Below are 14738 nucleotides of genomic sequence, written 5' to 3'. Positions count from 1 at the left end.
CACTCATGAGCATGGTGAAAGCTTCCTCTGCAGATTCTCAGAAGTGACGGCACCATATGCAGTATGCATCATTGGATGCAACTAGGTATATTCTCTGTACATAATGTAGCAAAGGCATGGAGGAATCTGGAACAAAATCTGCAGATTTCTTTATAATATGAATTCAGAACGCTTCACTTTTAAAAATTGAAATTGCACATTGAAGCATTCGAAAAATATGAATCAGTCTAATTTCTGGGAATTCACTTGCTCCGAGTTATATACAAGATATACACACTTGAATGTATGGTGAGGCTCAAATGAACCACATGTATTGATACATTGCAATGCAGTTAAATGCAGTTAATATTACATTTACAAAGTAACTAGAAACATTTCCAAACCATTCAAAATGGTTTTTGAATGGGCAGCATATCATTGATGTTAACATCTTGAGAAAAGGTAAGAGCCACAATCAGCTCTCTCCCAAAACCTTTAGTTACAAGATGCACACAGACATCAAACGGTGAATCAGATACTTGAAGTTGATTATTGCATTCCAGTCACGGTGAGTATCTCACCCACCAAACCTGTAGGTGTACAGCTTGGTGCCATAGTGTGAATCATGACTAATAAGTTGAAATCAGCACCATTCAATAGTTGTAAATTGTGATATAAATATGCCCCCACCAAAATTTGGAGAGATGCAGTTACAACTCAAGCACAATTGTACCGTCAAGTCAAGTCAAGTCAATTTTATTTGTATAGCACATTCAAAAACAACCCACGTTGACCAAAGTGCTGTACATCTGATTAGGTACTAAGGAAAAAATGAAACATACAGTAGCACACAAACATAACAGCACATACAAAACAGTTCACAGCGCCTCCTCAATGAGCCTCAAACGCTAGGGAGTAGAAATAGGTTTTGAGCCTGGACTTAAAGGAGTCGATGGAGGGGACAGTTCTGATGGGGAGAGTGATGCTGTTCCACAGTCTAGGAGCTGCAACCGCAAACGTGCAACCGTGGCTAATCAAACTCTAGCAATTATGAAGACCTCCAGAATCTGCTAAGTTGTTGCTGAAATTCTTTTCAATATCAGGTTTATTCTTTAAGGTCATTCAATTCAGAGTTATAGAGTCATACAGTGTGGAAACAGGCCCTTCGGCCCAACTTGCCCATGCCAACCAACATGCCCTATCTATATTAGTCCCATCTGCCTGGGTTTGGCCTATATCCTTCTAAACCTATCCCAACCATATACCTGTCCAAATGTTTTTTTAAATGTTGTGATGGTACCTGCCTTAACTACCTCCTCCGGCAGCTTGTTCCATACACACACCAATCTTTGTGTAAAAAGTTGCCCTTGTGGTTCCTGTTTTTCCTCCCTCATCTTAAACCTATTGAAAAGTTGAAAGTAGGAAAGTACTGCTGCCGATAAGAAGAAGTTCTGTAATATTGCTAATGTCCTCAAATACCTCATTACTTGTCAGCTCAACTCGACCAAGACATTTTACTAAGGATGTGATTATTTCTTATACTTATGAAAAAGCAGAGGCAATGCACAAGGCAAGTGCAATATAGACAACGTTGTACCTTATTTGTTGGTGAATTAGAAATCTCAGACTTACTATGAACTACTTCCAAAGCTTATCATGGGTTATCTGAGTGCTTCCAGCCATCTCTTCTTGGCAAATGATAAATAATATATAATCCAATCCCATTACGCAGAAGCTACATGTATTAATGTTTAAACTTCCATTCATATTATCAATAGGCTAGCAAGGTTGTAAAAACTGAAAGCAAAGCCATAACCTGAAACTTGATAACCCCAAACTCCTGAACAAAACAAAATCTGCAATGTTTTATTACTGTTTTACATTTGCAGCTCTTGTTCTTTTACCGACTCTTTTTGTGGTACTCATCATGGAATCCAAACATCATGAAAGTTATTGCAAATCCATGTTATTAAAATGATTTTTTTTTTAAATGTGTTGAAATTTAATTGTTTATTTCTTTAGAGCACAATGATCATGATGAACCGCTGGCCCATGCTCTTTGTATTTTATATGTCAAGTGGAGGGAGACAAATAGATGGAGAAGTGCGATAATGAACAAAATCCTAGCCATTAAACATTGATCAGGGTGGGACTTCTCTTCGAACTTCTCAATTAGGCACATAAGATTGTTAAAGTGTAACATTAAGCTCGCAGGTTCCAGGAATTTCTTTTAAAATATTGGTTTAGCTACTAGATGTTTGACAAAGCTGGGTACAGTCATAGCAGGGAATGAACCAATAAAACAATTTCCATGCTATTCTCTGTCTTCCTGGAGCTTTGTAACAATCTGTCGCTCATTGATTTTCTTATTAAGCATAAAAATTAAAAGTGTTATAAACTACAGTCCAAATTGGCACCCAGGTGGCCTTTGGTACATAATGTTACTGTCCACAGCACCAGTTCAATCTGTGTTAATATTAATGAAGTGTCTGCCATCCAATGAAACAGCTGTTTATCCCTGTGATACTGGCTGTTTTACATCCCTCCACCCCTCATCTCCAGCGCAGCATTACAGAGTACAACATGATAGCATTGATCCTTTTAAATACTAACTAGCCGGGCGTGAACCCGTTGGGTCCAAAACTCTCCTGCAATCCTCTGTACAAACCCCTTCTCCGGGCGCGGCAACCCCTGTTGGGTGCAAACCTCTCCTGCGGGCCTAGCAACCCTCCCCCAACTGACGATCCGTGGACCCGTTGCCTGCCGGGGAGTGTCCCCCGGGCCCGAAGGCCGGGCGAGGGGGAGAGGTAATGGAAGAGGGAGCTACTCACCTCAGCCCCGGGCGTCCATCACGGCAGCTAGAGCGAGCTGTGGACCCATTGGGTGGAAACCTCTCCAGTGGCAGCTGGACGGCGACGGCCATCTTGTTCGACCCTCTGCCACCGCGCTGCACCACGGGAAGAAGGTCAGGCACGCCGGGACGGGCGCCAGTCCTCCCAGCGGGGGGGGGGGATGCGCATTTATTAAAGTTTATTAAGTTAATTGCTTTTAAAATATAACAAAACCTGATCAATCGAGACCGCAGGGGAATGGTGAGAAGGGTGGGCATAAAATCGACGCACTGTCATGTACCGTTTTGGCTGTATTTCGGGAACAGACAAGTATACAATCAAATATACGAATTATATATATATACAAGATGAGAGTTTTAGTAATATAATAATAGATAGATGACCACAATAAAATATTGTGTTAAAAAATCAAATCATTTTAAGTATATCAAAATAAGCATTGGATAGTTGAAATGATAAACTAAAATGAAGGGATTGGTTAATTCCAAAGAGGAGCAAGAATTCCAGACATTCTTGACGTAAAGGTAGGCAGAAAAAAAGACTGATCTTGAATGTATGAAATACTATAAAAAGAGTAGCATAATTATTAGAATAAAGCCGTAATACTTTCCACTCTTCGCATGAAATAATCCAAACCTATACGCAGGAAATGACATCACCCTTTGTGTTAGATGCGAAAATCACATCAGGCACGTAAGAGTGAATCTTTCCACGATTCCTGAAATTAGTACTTTACCAAGGAAACAATAATTATGTGTACACAAATTACACATAAGAAGGTTCCTTCATAAATTTAGGACATCGCATTGACCTTTAAACAAAAAAAAGTTATTTGGATGTGTAGACAGTGTTACATTAAAGGAAACATAGAAGCCAATTTGGGCAAACAGAAACAGAACAGAAACTGATCCCACAAACAAATTAAATAATTGATTGGATGAAACGTGTCCCTGCGTAAGGTACTGTGAAGAACTCCCTATCTTTATTTTTAGTTTGTATATAGATAGAAACCGAAAAATGCTTTTCTGTGAAAATCACAATTGAATTTCCCGCTCTTTAAGCAATTTTCGCATGCTGTTTTAGGCAACGCCAAGTCAAGGCCAAGACCAATAAGAACAGAGAAACAAACAAATGAAATATCCTCATTGATTCGTATTACTTTTGCAACATTAACAAGAATAGATGGCTAAAGAAATGTATTCAGTATCTTCATATATTCTTGGAGTTTTTTTCCAAACGAGAAGGAAGTCATTTGGTTTATCCTTATTCTCTATGAAGTGCTCATTAGCTCCACCTTGTGATTAATTTATACTGGCCAATTTACCTACCACATAATTGTGGGATTTGGGAGGAAACCAGAGGAAATCCACATGTTCCCTGGTAGAACAGAGTCATGGAGTGAGACAATGTGGAAACAGGCCTTTTGGCCCTACTTGCCAACACCAGCCAATATTTCCCAGCTACACTAGTCCCACCTGCCTGTGTTTGGTCCATATCCCTCCAAACCTCTCCAATCCATGTACATGTCTAACTGTTTCCTAAACAATTGGATAGTCCCTGCATCAACTACCTGTTCTGGTAGCTTGTTCCATACACCCACTACTCATTGTGTGAAAAAGTTACCCCTCAGATTCCTATTAAATCTTTTCCCATTCTTCTTAAACCCATATTCTCTGCTCCTTGATCCTCCTACTCTGGGCAAGAGATTCTGTTCATCTACCCGATCAATTCCTCTCATGATTTTATACACCTCAATAAGATCACCCCTCATCCTGCTGCGTTACGTCCCAGCCTACTCAACCTCTCCCTATATAGCTCAGACCCTCTAGTCCTGGCAACATCCTCATAAATCTTTTCCGTACTCTTTCCAGCTTGATAACATCTTTCCTATAACATGGTGTCCAGAACTGAACACAATACTCTAAATGCAGCCTCATCAACGTCTTATACAACTGCAACATGACCTCCGAACTTCGAGACTTAATATTCTGACAGATGAAGGCCAATGTGCCTAAAGCCTTTTTGACCACCGGATCTACCTGTGACTCCATTTTCAAGGAACCATGCACCTGCACTCCTAGATCCCTCTGCTCTACAACTTTCCCCTGAGCCCTACCATTCACTGTGTAGGTCCTGCCCATGTTAGACTTCCCAAAATGCAACAACTCATAACTCTCTATTAAATTCCATCAACCATTCCTCAACCCAGCTGGCCAATCGATCAAGATCCTGCTGCAATTTTTACAATCAACTTCATTATCTTCAAAATCACCCACTTTTGGATCATCTGCAAACTTGCTAATCTTGCCGTGTATGTTCTCATCCATATCATTGATATAGATGACAAACAGTAACGGTTCCAACGCTGAACACTGAGGCACCCCACTTGTCACAGGCCTCCAGTCCGAGAAACAACTATCCACCATCACCCTCTGCTTCCTTCCATGAAGCCAATTTTCTATCCATTCAGTTATCTCTCCTTGGATCCCATGCAATCTAGCCTTGCAGAGCAGTCTACCATGCTGAACCTTGATGAATGCTTTGCTGAAATCCATGTATACAACATCTACAGCTCTGCCCTTGTCGACCTTTTTGGTCACGTCTTCAAAAAACTCAGTCAGATTTGTGAGACAAGATCTCCCACGTACAAACCCATGCTGACTATTTGTAATCAACCCTTGTCCGTCTAAATGCCTGTATAGAAACATAGGAAAATAGTTGCAGGAGTGGGCCATTGAGCCCTTAAAGCTAGCACCGCCATTTGATATGATCCCCGTTCCTGCATTTTCCCAATATACCTTAATTCCTTTAGCCCTAAGAGCTAAATCTAACTCTTTTGAAAACATCTGGTGAATTAGCCTCCACCGCCTTCTGTGGCAGAGAATTCCACAGATTCACAACTCTCTGGGTGAAAAAAAAATTCCTCATCTCAGTACCTAAATGGCCTACCCTTTCTTAAAAAACTGTGACCCCTGGTTCAGGACTCCCCCAGCATCGGGAATAATTTTCCTGCATTTAAACTGTCCAATCTGTAATGAGTGGAGTCGTACACACGTCGTAATGCAACACACATTTATTACAGTCCACTTACAGTATAGATCTGCAAGACTTCACAGCGACTAACAGCTACTCCAACTGCCCTACGTAAGTAAGCTCTTGGTAAAATATATCGCATATTAGGCGGAGCAACTACTAATAAGCGCTACAATTGGTTAGTAGGAAATAACCAATCTACATCTTTCCTTGTAGAAACAAATAAGCATAGATATGTGGAAACATGGTGGCTAAACACTATAGTAGCCGAAACGTTAATATCGCATATGGGGAAGTATAAATGGTCACACAAAATCACCGTATCTAATGGGTGGCCTGCTGACCCGACCGGTGCGTGTGCGGTATGAATCTACATCTCCTCCCTTCACGGATGAAGTGAATGGGGAGGGGACCGGGAGTGTGACCGGGGACGGCACCGGAGACCCAGCGGGTATAGGTAGTGAAGTAGTCGAGTTGGGCGCTAAACGTCATGGAGAGGCGGCGGGGGACCCAGTCTCCGGTAGTGGAACAGCCGGCCCGGTAGTGGGAGGGAATGCAAAATGCGAGACCTCTGGATATGGAGTCGCAGGATGCGGTTCCTTCACTGGAAGGAGATGTTGACGGTTGCGTCTGTAAATGGCTCCGTCCGCGCTAACCAGGTAGGAGCACCGTTCATTGGCAGGGCTGTGGATGTGACCCAGACGGCCGTAGCCCTTGGTGGTCTGGAGGTCGAACGACCTGTCCACTAGAGAGAGGTTTAAGTGGGTTACTAGATTTGTCGAAAAAACGTTTTTGTGCATTGCGCTTGAATTGTAGTCGTTTCTGGACCGCGGGCGGAGAACGGACCTGCGGCTGCAAAAGCTGCTGGGGTACAGGCAGGGCAGCACGGGTTTGGCGAGAAAGCAGTCGCTGGGCTGGGGAACCCAGTATGGGATCCCTGGCAATGTTCCTTAAATTGAGTAGGTTCAGGTAGACATCAGATTTAGCGAGGTATGAACGCTCCATTAGTTGTTTTGCGCTTCGGACAGCTCGTTCGGCGAGTCCGTTGGATTACGGTAACTCAGGGCTGCTGGTGACATGTCGAAAGTCCCATCGTTGTGCAAAGTTTATGAAAAGCTGGCTGGTGAACTGGCTGCCGTTGTCAGACAGAAGGCGTGCAGGGGAGCCGTGCACGGAGAAATGGCATTGCAGCTTCTGGATAACTGCTTCAGATGTGACGGTTTGGAGTAGATCGATGTCAAACCAGCCCGAATAAGAGTCGACAAGAACCAGATAGTGTTTCCCATGCCATTCGAATATGTCGGTGGCTACCGTGGACCACGGTAGAGGAGGAACCGGGTGCGGCAGTGAGGGCTGCTTCTGCTGGTGTGGCATTAGGCTGTTGCAGATGGCGCAGACTTCAGTTTTGTCACGTATGTACTTGGTCATACCAGGCCAATAAAACATGCACTGTGCCCGTTGTAAGGTTGCCTCCACACCGGGGAGCCCCTGTGGACGGCGTCAAAGTACTTGTCCCAGAGGACAGCTGGGACAACTGCCTTGTGGCCTTTGACTATAATCCCGTCCTGTAACACCAGCTCGTCACGAACCAGGAAGTATGGGCGGATCACGAGCGGGGTGCTGCGTTGTTTATCCAGCCAACCACGCCGGATGGCTGCGGACAGCAGTTGTAAAGTCTCGTCAGCAGCCGTGTGCTCAGCCAGGCTGCTTAGGCAATCAGTAGGAACATACGATACCTTCATTACGGAGAACTGATCCCGCTCAGAGGGCTGTTGTTCGCTGGTTTTGCGTGGCGCCCTTGATAGCGTGTCAGCAATGTGCATGTCTTTGCCTTTTTTGTAGACAATGTCGAAATCAAAACGCTGCAGCTGCATCATCATTCGTTGCAGGCGAGCCGGAGCAGCTTAATGGGTTTGTTCAAGATGGTGACCAGCGGCTCGGTGGTCCGTTTCTATTGTCACAGATTTTCCAAAAATAAAGTCTTTGAATTTCGTGCAAGCGAAAACCACTGCAAACAATTCTTTTTCGATCTGTGCATAACGTTGTTCAGTGTCACAAAGTAATTTGTCTGTCACCTTGTCATCAAGCATACCACCAACGAGTTTGTCGTGGACCAGTTCATCGCATAAATCTCGAAATTGACAGCGTGCGGCCATGTGTTTCAAGTCGCTGATAAAACATTCTATCGGCTCGCCAACTCGTTGCATACGAGCAAAAAACGGTACGTTCGATAATTGAGTTCGAGGGAAGGTCGCACAACTGTCTGAACTTTGCAAGTAGGACAGCAGGGTCATCAATCGTTTCTGCAGGCACTTGAATCTGTCCGTTTGCGTCTAAAACAGCAGGCTGAAAAGTAAAACAGTCCGCACATTTCATTGCCTCAGGACCAGCCAGGTTTAGCAGCACGGAAGCACGAACATCTGGAGGATCGTTGCGATGCTCGATACGAATGTAGTGAGTGTAGTCGCGCTCGAAAAGGCGCCAGCGTTCAGCAATGTCAGAGACAAAGATCAGAGGACTAGGACGGCGAGCCGAGTTTGCCATGATAGAGTTAATAGGCACATAAAACAAATGTAAGAAAACAAAACCCGATAAACATGAACGGAGTAGGTAAGAACCCCTCTGACACCATGTAATGTGTGGAGTCGTACACACGTCGTAATGCAACGCACATTCATTACATGAAATAACCAATCTACACAATCCTTTAAGAATTTCATATGTTTCTATAAGATCCCCTATCATCCTTCTAAATTCCAGTGAATACAAGCCCAGTCGACCCATTCTTTCATCATACTTCCTTCCTCAAATTGGGAGACCAAAATTGCACACAATACTCCAGGTGCGGTCTCACCAGGGCCCTGTGCAACTGCAGTAGGACCTCCTTGCTCCTAAACTCAAATCCTCTCCCAATGAAGGCCTACATGCTATTATCTTTCTTCACTGCCTGCTGTACCTACATGCTTACTTTCAGTGACTGATGTACAAGCACACACAAGTCTCATTGCACCTCCCCTTTTCCTAATCTGACACCATTCAGATAATAATCTGCCTTCCTGTTCTTGCCACTAGTGGATAACCTCACATTTATCCACACATTTCCTCACATATATCTTAACATACAAATTCCACGCAGATAGCAGGGGATGGTAGGATCAACCTGCGTCACTGGAGTTGTAAGGTAGCAGCAGTGCTACTCCACGGCTAGAATATATGAATAAAAGGACATTAAACTGTAATGGAATTGCTCGCAGGCCTCCTATTGCATTAATGAGATGGAACAGTGCGTTTATTCATGGATTAGAGGGGCTTATTGCAAAAGTAAAGCTCTCTGTAGCTAGACTTTCTAAAAACAACAAAGGAGCAGGGCAAAGTAGATTTACTCATGAGCAATGAGCCTGGCTTAGTTAATAATCTAACAGGGAACATTTACCCAGCAGACATCACAGTATGATCACATTCAATGCTGTATTCAAAGAGGTGAAATTGAAATGATGCTAGATGCTGGTACGGATAACTTTAAAGGGATGACGTAGTAAGTGGTCAATAGTGTTACAACTAATCAATATTGTTTTAAATTAAAATACTGCAGATGCTAGAAATTGGAAATAATACTGAAATGCTCGGCATCTGTGGGAATGCAGTATTGTGGTCGATACCGTTATTCAATAAAACTAAACATGAAAAAATAGGAACTGGTGAGTTGCTCTGCTAGAGAGCCAGCATCAACACAATGGAAAAATGGCTCTTAGTTTAGTTTAGAGATAAGTGTGGAAGCAGGCCCTTTGGCCCATCGAGTCCATGCTGACTAGCGATCCCTGCACACTAACACTATCCTACACACACTCGGGACAATTTATATTCATACCAAGCCAATTAGCCTACAAAGCTGTACGTCTTTGGAGTGTGGGAGGAAACCGGAGATCCCAGAGGAAACCCACATGGGTCACGGGGAGAAAGTACAAAAACGCCATACAGACAAGCACCTGTAGTCAGGATCGAACCTGGGTCTCTGACACAGTAAGGCAGCAACTCTCGTCTGTTGTACCATTCTATGAATTTATGACTGTTGGGAATTAAATGTAGATTGATACACAACCAAAATACACACCTAAATTAAAGAATTTCCTCTAAAAATATATAAAAGAACATTATCAGGGTTTAGATGCATAAAACTGAAGGAGTGAAATACAATAATGATCATTTCAAGTTCTGGTGATGTCTCAGAACCAAATTGTTAACTCTCTCTCTCATTCCACAAAATCTGCCTGACTTGCTGTTTTCTATTGTCTCCAGATAAGTTAATTGCACACTTTGATCAGTCAGTCCTCTCCCAATCAACACGCCAATTTCTAAGCCTGCCTCTGACCCAGCTATCATTGAAACCCCAGGTCCCAATCATCATTGATTCTGAAGATAGACACAAAATGCTGCAGTAACTCAGTGGATCAGGCAGCATCTCTGAAGTAAAGCAATGCCTATAGGTGGCGGTTTGGGTCGGAACCCTTCTTCAGACTGAAAGGTAGTGGTGGGGGTTAGGGGAGGGAAACTGGAGGCGTGAAAAGGCAGAATAATTCAGGGCCAGCAACAGATGACTGCAGTGGAATTGTTCACAGGCCTCCTGTTGCATTAATGAGATGGAAGAAGGAATTCATTGCTACTGAAGGCCGTGGAGGGCAAGTCAATGGATATTTTTAAGGGACACCCCTATAATAGTAGGGTGAGAGATTCTTGATTAGTACAGGTATCAGGGGTTATAGGGAGCAGCCAGAAGAATGGAGTTGAGAGGGAAAGATAGATCAGCTATGATTGAATGGCCTAATTCTGCTGCTATAACCTCTGGAAGGGTGGAGTCCATTGATTTTGTCAGCCCCAAATTCCAATCACACACACACCTCCCTGTCCCATTCCTTGCCCTGAGCATGTACTATTATGCCAGTGCTAATCCTCCCCCTCTTCTAAAGTTGTCTTCTGATATGCTCCATGCACACGCATCAACTAACGGAGAAATCCTGTTTCCTCATTAACATTCCGTAATCTATTCCCATTAAATCCCCAAGATTCTACCACCCACCAATATTAGTGACAAATTAGAGTTCCCAATTAACACACATTCCTTTTGGATATGGGAGGAAATCAGAACCAGAAGAAACCCAGCTTCAAAGAACATGCAAGCTCTACACAAACGGGGCCACTTTCTAAATGTCTCAAAGTGCTCAATCACTCAGTACTTCCTGATAGATTCCAATAACTTTACCAGCAGATATTACACTAACAGATGTACTTCTTATTTCTCTCCTTGATTTTTGTTTTCTGAAATAATGGCTGCATTTGCAATTATAATCCAAGGCGACAACTCTTCAAGTGATAGAATTTATCTTGAATCGAGAAGTTGGTGACCTTTGGAGAAAGATTTCGAGAGCTCCCGGTGGAGCCTGCGGACTTTAACATCACGGGGCTCGCGGTCTCTGGTTAGAGACTGACTTCGGGAACTCCAAGCCGCAGGAGCTTTGACCGCCCCGACGCAGGAGCTTTGATTCCCCTGACGAGGGGGGTTTAAATGGCCCGACGCAGGGGCTTCAACTGCCAGCTGTGGGAGCTTCGATCACCCCAACTGCAGATGGTTCGACTGCCCCGACAGTGGGAGAATAAAAGAGGCAGATTGGATTTTATTGCCTTCCATCACAGTGAGGAATGTGGGGAATCCACTGCGGTGGATGTTTATGTTAACTTTTATGTAGTTGTGTGTCTTGTTGCTTTTTTTTAGTATGGCTGTATGGTAATTCGAATTTCACTGCACCTTAATTGATACATGTGACAATAAATTGACCTTGAAACCTTGATTCATTATCAACAAAGGTTCTTCTACTATTGGGATTTAATCAGTCTTTCTCTTTGTGCATTTCAATATAGTCAATTGATAAAATGACTTGAAATGAACCTCACATTGGGTCCCTTAAGAAATTTCTCATTGGTGAATAAGTCAGGACTTTTTTTTGTGATTCATATTTAATTATTCATTGCTTTGAAATCTAGTATCTTCAATGCATCTTCTTGTCCATTGTAGGAATGACATTATATATCTTATTACAAACATCACTCCCAGCTGTAAAGGTTACTTATGTATCATATCATATCATATCATATCATATATATACAGCCGGAAACAGGCCTCTTCGGCCCACCAAGTCCGTGCCGCCCAGCGATCCCCGTACATTAACACCATCCTACACCCACTAGGGACAATTTTTACATTTACCCAGCCAATTAACCTACATACCTGTACGTCTTTGGAGTGTGGGAGGAAACCGAAGATCTCGGAGAAAACCCACGCAGGTCACGGGGAGAACGTACAAACTCCTTAGAGTGCAGCACCCGTAGTCAGGATCGAACCCGAGTCTCCGGCGCTGCATTTGCTGTAAAGCAGCAACTGTATAATATGTGCATGAAGTACTATTGCTCCAAAACACCTGGACATGCACAATGTGACAAAACTGGTCTACCTGGATGGTATGTTTGAGAAAATCATTTGCATAGGTGTGGCTTGCAAGCAACAGAAGCAGTCACTAACTGAGACCTCAGAAGAAAGTCACAATATATATTTGATGCACATGGTAAATGCCCAATTATTTTCACCTATTAATTTGTCACTGAAATTCCATTGTACAGCTAGATAGATTTTCTAATCCTTCAATCAGAAGCCTTGGCTTAAAAACTAAATGTGGGTCATTTCGGAAGCAAAGTTAAGAAATAGATCTGTCTGCAGAATATGATAAAAATGTAGAACTCTCCTGCAGAAATCAGTTAATATTATATTCATTTATATTGTAATATATTGACAGGTATGATGAAAAGGTAGGTGTATAGAATTAAATCAGAGATAAACTTAGACCACCGAATAGATAGCACCTTGACATTTATTCGATTGCTATTTGTTACTCCATGACTGAGGTTTGAATAATCTGAAGGTGGACACAAAATGCAGGAGTAACTCAGCGGGTCAGGCAGCATCTCAGGAGAGAAGGAATGGGTGACGTTTAGGGTCGAGACCCTTCTTCAGACTGATGTCAGGGGAGGGGGTGCGACAAAGATAATCTGGGGTCTGCAGTTAAAGTGATGAAGGAAACCATGAGCAAATAGTAAAATAGTCCAGACACTCCCAATTTAAGAAACAATAAACAGGCTCTCATCAATCTAGTAGGTTGCAGTTGTACTCAAATCAATGTCTCCTCTACCATTAGAAAACCAATACAAATATCTGATTATTTCATTGACCGTAGTTGTGCACTCCTACATCCCATTCTGATCTTTCAGGTTTTATTTGGCTTTTGCACTGTCCCAATAAAGCTTGATGCTAGTTTCAAAAGGGTAGAAGTCTCTGCTATGCAAATGTAGACCTATATTACATCTCTCATTGCCTTTAAAGTGAAATGAGTCTGCGAGAATACACATGAAGAGGCAAAATTATATTTGGTTAAGGATTAGATTGCAGTTCAGAGTGTAATGTATGTTGTGGTGAGCTATTTCAAATGTGATGAACGTGTAAGGAAGTCATAGACAATAGACAATAGGTGCAGGAGGAGGCCATTCGGCCCTTCGAGCCAGCACCACCATTCAATGTGATCATGGCTGATCATTCTCAATCAGTACCCCGTTCCTGCCTTCTCCCCATACCCCCTGACTCCGCTATCCTTAAGAGCTATATCCAGCTCTCTCTTGAATGCATTCAGAGAATTGGCCTCCTGTCATATGGACATTGGCCTGATCAGTTACAGAAACTAATTCTTTACATACCTGTTTTGCAATAGTATGGTTCAGAATCTCTGATCGATGGTGAGCAGGTTGTCTGAACAAACATAATTTGTGGGGATAATCCAGTTGAACGTCTCATGACAAGAACCTGTCCAGTGATTAGGTTTTCTATATTGTAATGGTAACACATGAAGTCAGCTAAAACAACCCCATAACATTGTACTTCTAACATCAAAGCCTACCTGTTGTAGGATATTCTTGTGGATGCCCCACTGTAGTTTAGAGTGGGAGTGGAGAGGAAGAATATCACTACAATTTCCACACTGAACTCCATGAAGACTCCGGGGTGGCACAGTGGCACAGAAGTAGAGCTCTTCTTCTGTCTCCTCCACCTCCGTGCCGTTTTCTCTGGCAAGGAGTTCTTGCACCCCAGTGTAGACCCCTTCTCCCATTTCCAACTCTAGTTCTCCTCCTACTGCTGACCTCCCACCTTCTCTCGAACTCTTTATCTCCAACTGCCACTCTGACATCGACTGGAAAAATATCTCAGTCTTATCTTCGTGAAAGTTGTTTTGCTGGAATCTTATTTAATTGCATTTGAAGCAGCAGTCTTCAGCGAAGTTCAAACAATGCTCACCATAAATCTAAAATGTTAATCATATTGTAATTGATTATATCATATATTTATATCACAGTTTTGGTTGATATCAGCTAATTGTTGATGCAAACGTACTAAATTCTACAGTGGGAAACAATCAGAAATAAAATAGCTAAACATTAATCTATCTAACAACTGCCCACAAATGATATATAAAAGAGTTGTATTAATTAATAGACTATTAAAGTGTGGATCTAGTAGGATACCATAACATCAAAGAACCACAGTTACTGTTGTTGTTGCCTTCATGTGAATGCTTAGTTACACCCTTTGTGCTACTTTTATTCCCTTTGACAGAATACCTTTTAACACATTTCATTATCTTGTATTTTCTGTTCTTGTGTATATAAATAGCTTGATTTATTCTAACATAGGGTAAATAGAAGACTAGGATTCTCGATTTTCATAAGAATATATATATAGGAATTGAGTCTTTTTTGAACCTGTTGGGGTGACAATACACA

The sequence above is a fragment of the Rhinoraja longicauda genome, chromosome 5 (genome assembly GCF_053455715.1).
Source record: "Rhinoraja longicauda isolate Sanriku21f chromosome 5, sRhiLon1.1, whole genome shotgun sequence".
Classification (NCBI taxonomy): domain Eukaryota; kingdom Metazoa; phylum Chordata; class Chondrichthyes; order Rajiformes; family Arhynchobatidae; genus Rhinoraja; species Rhinoraja longicauda.
Note: the sequence above shows the minus strand (reverse complement) of the source record.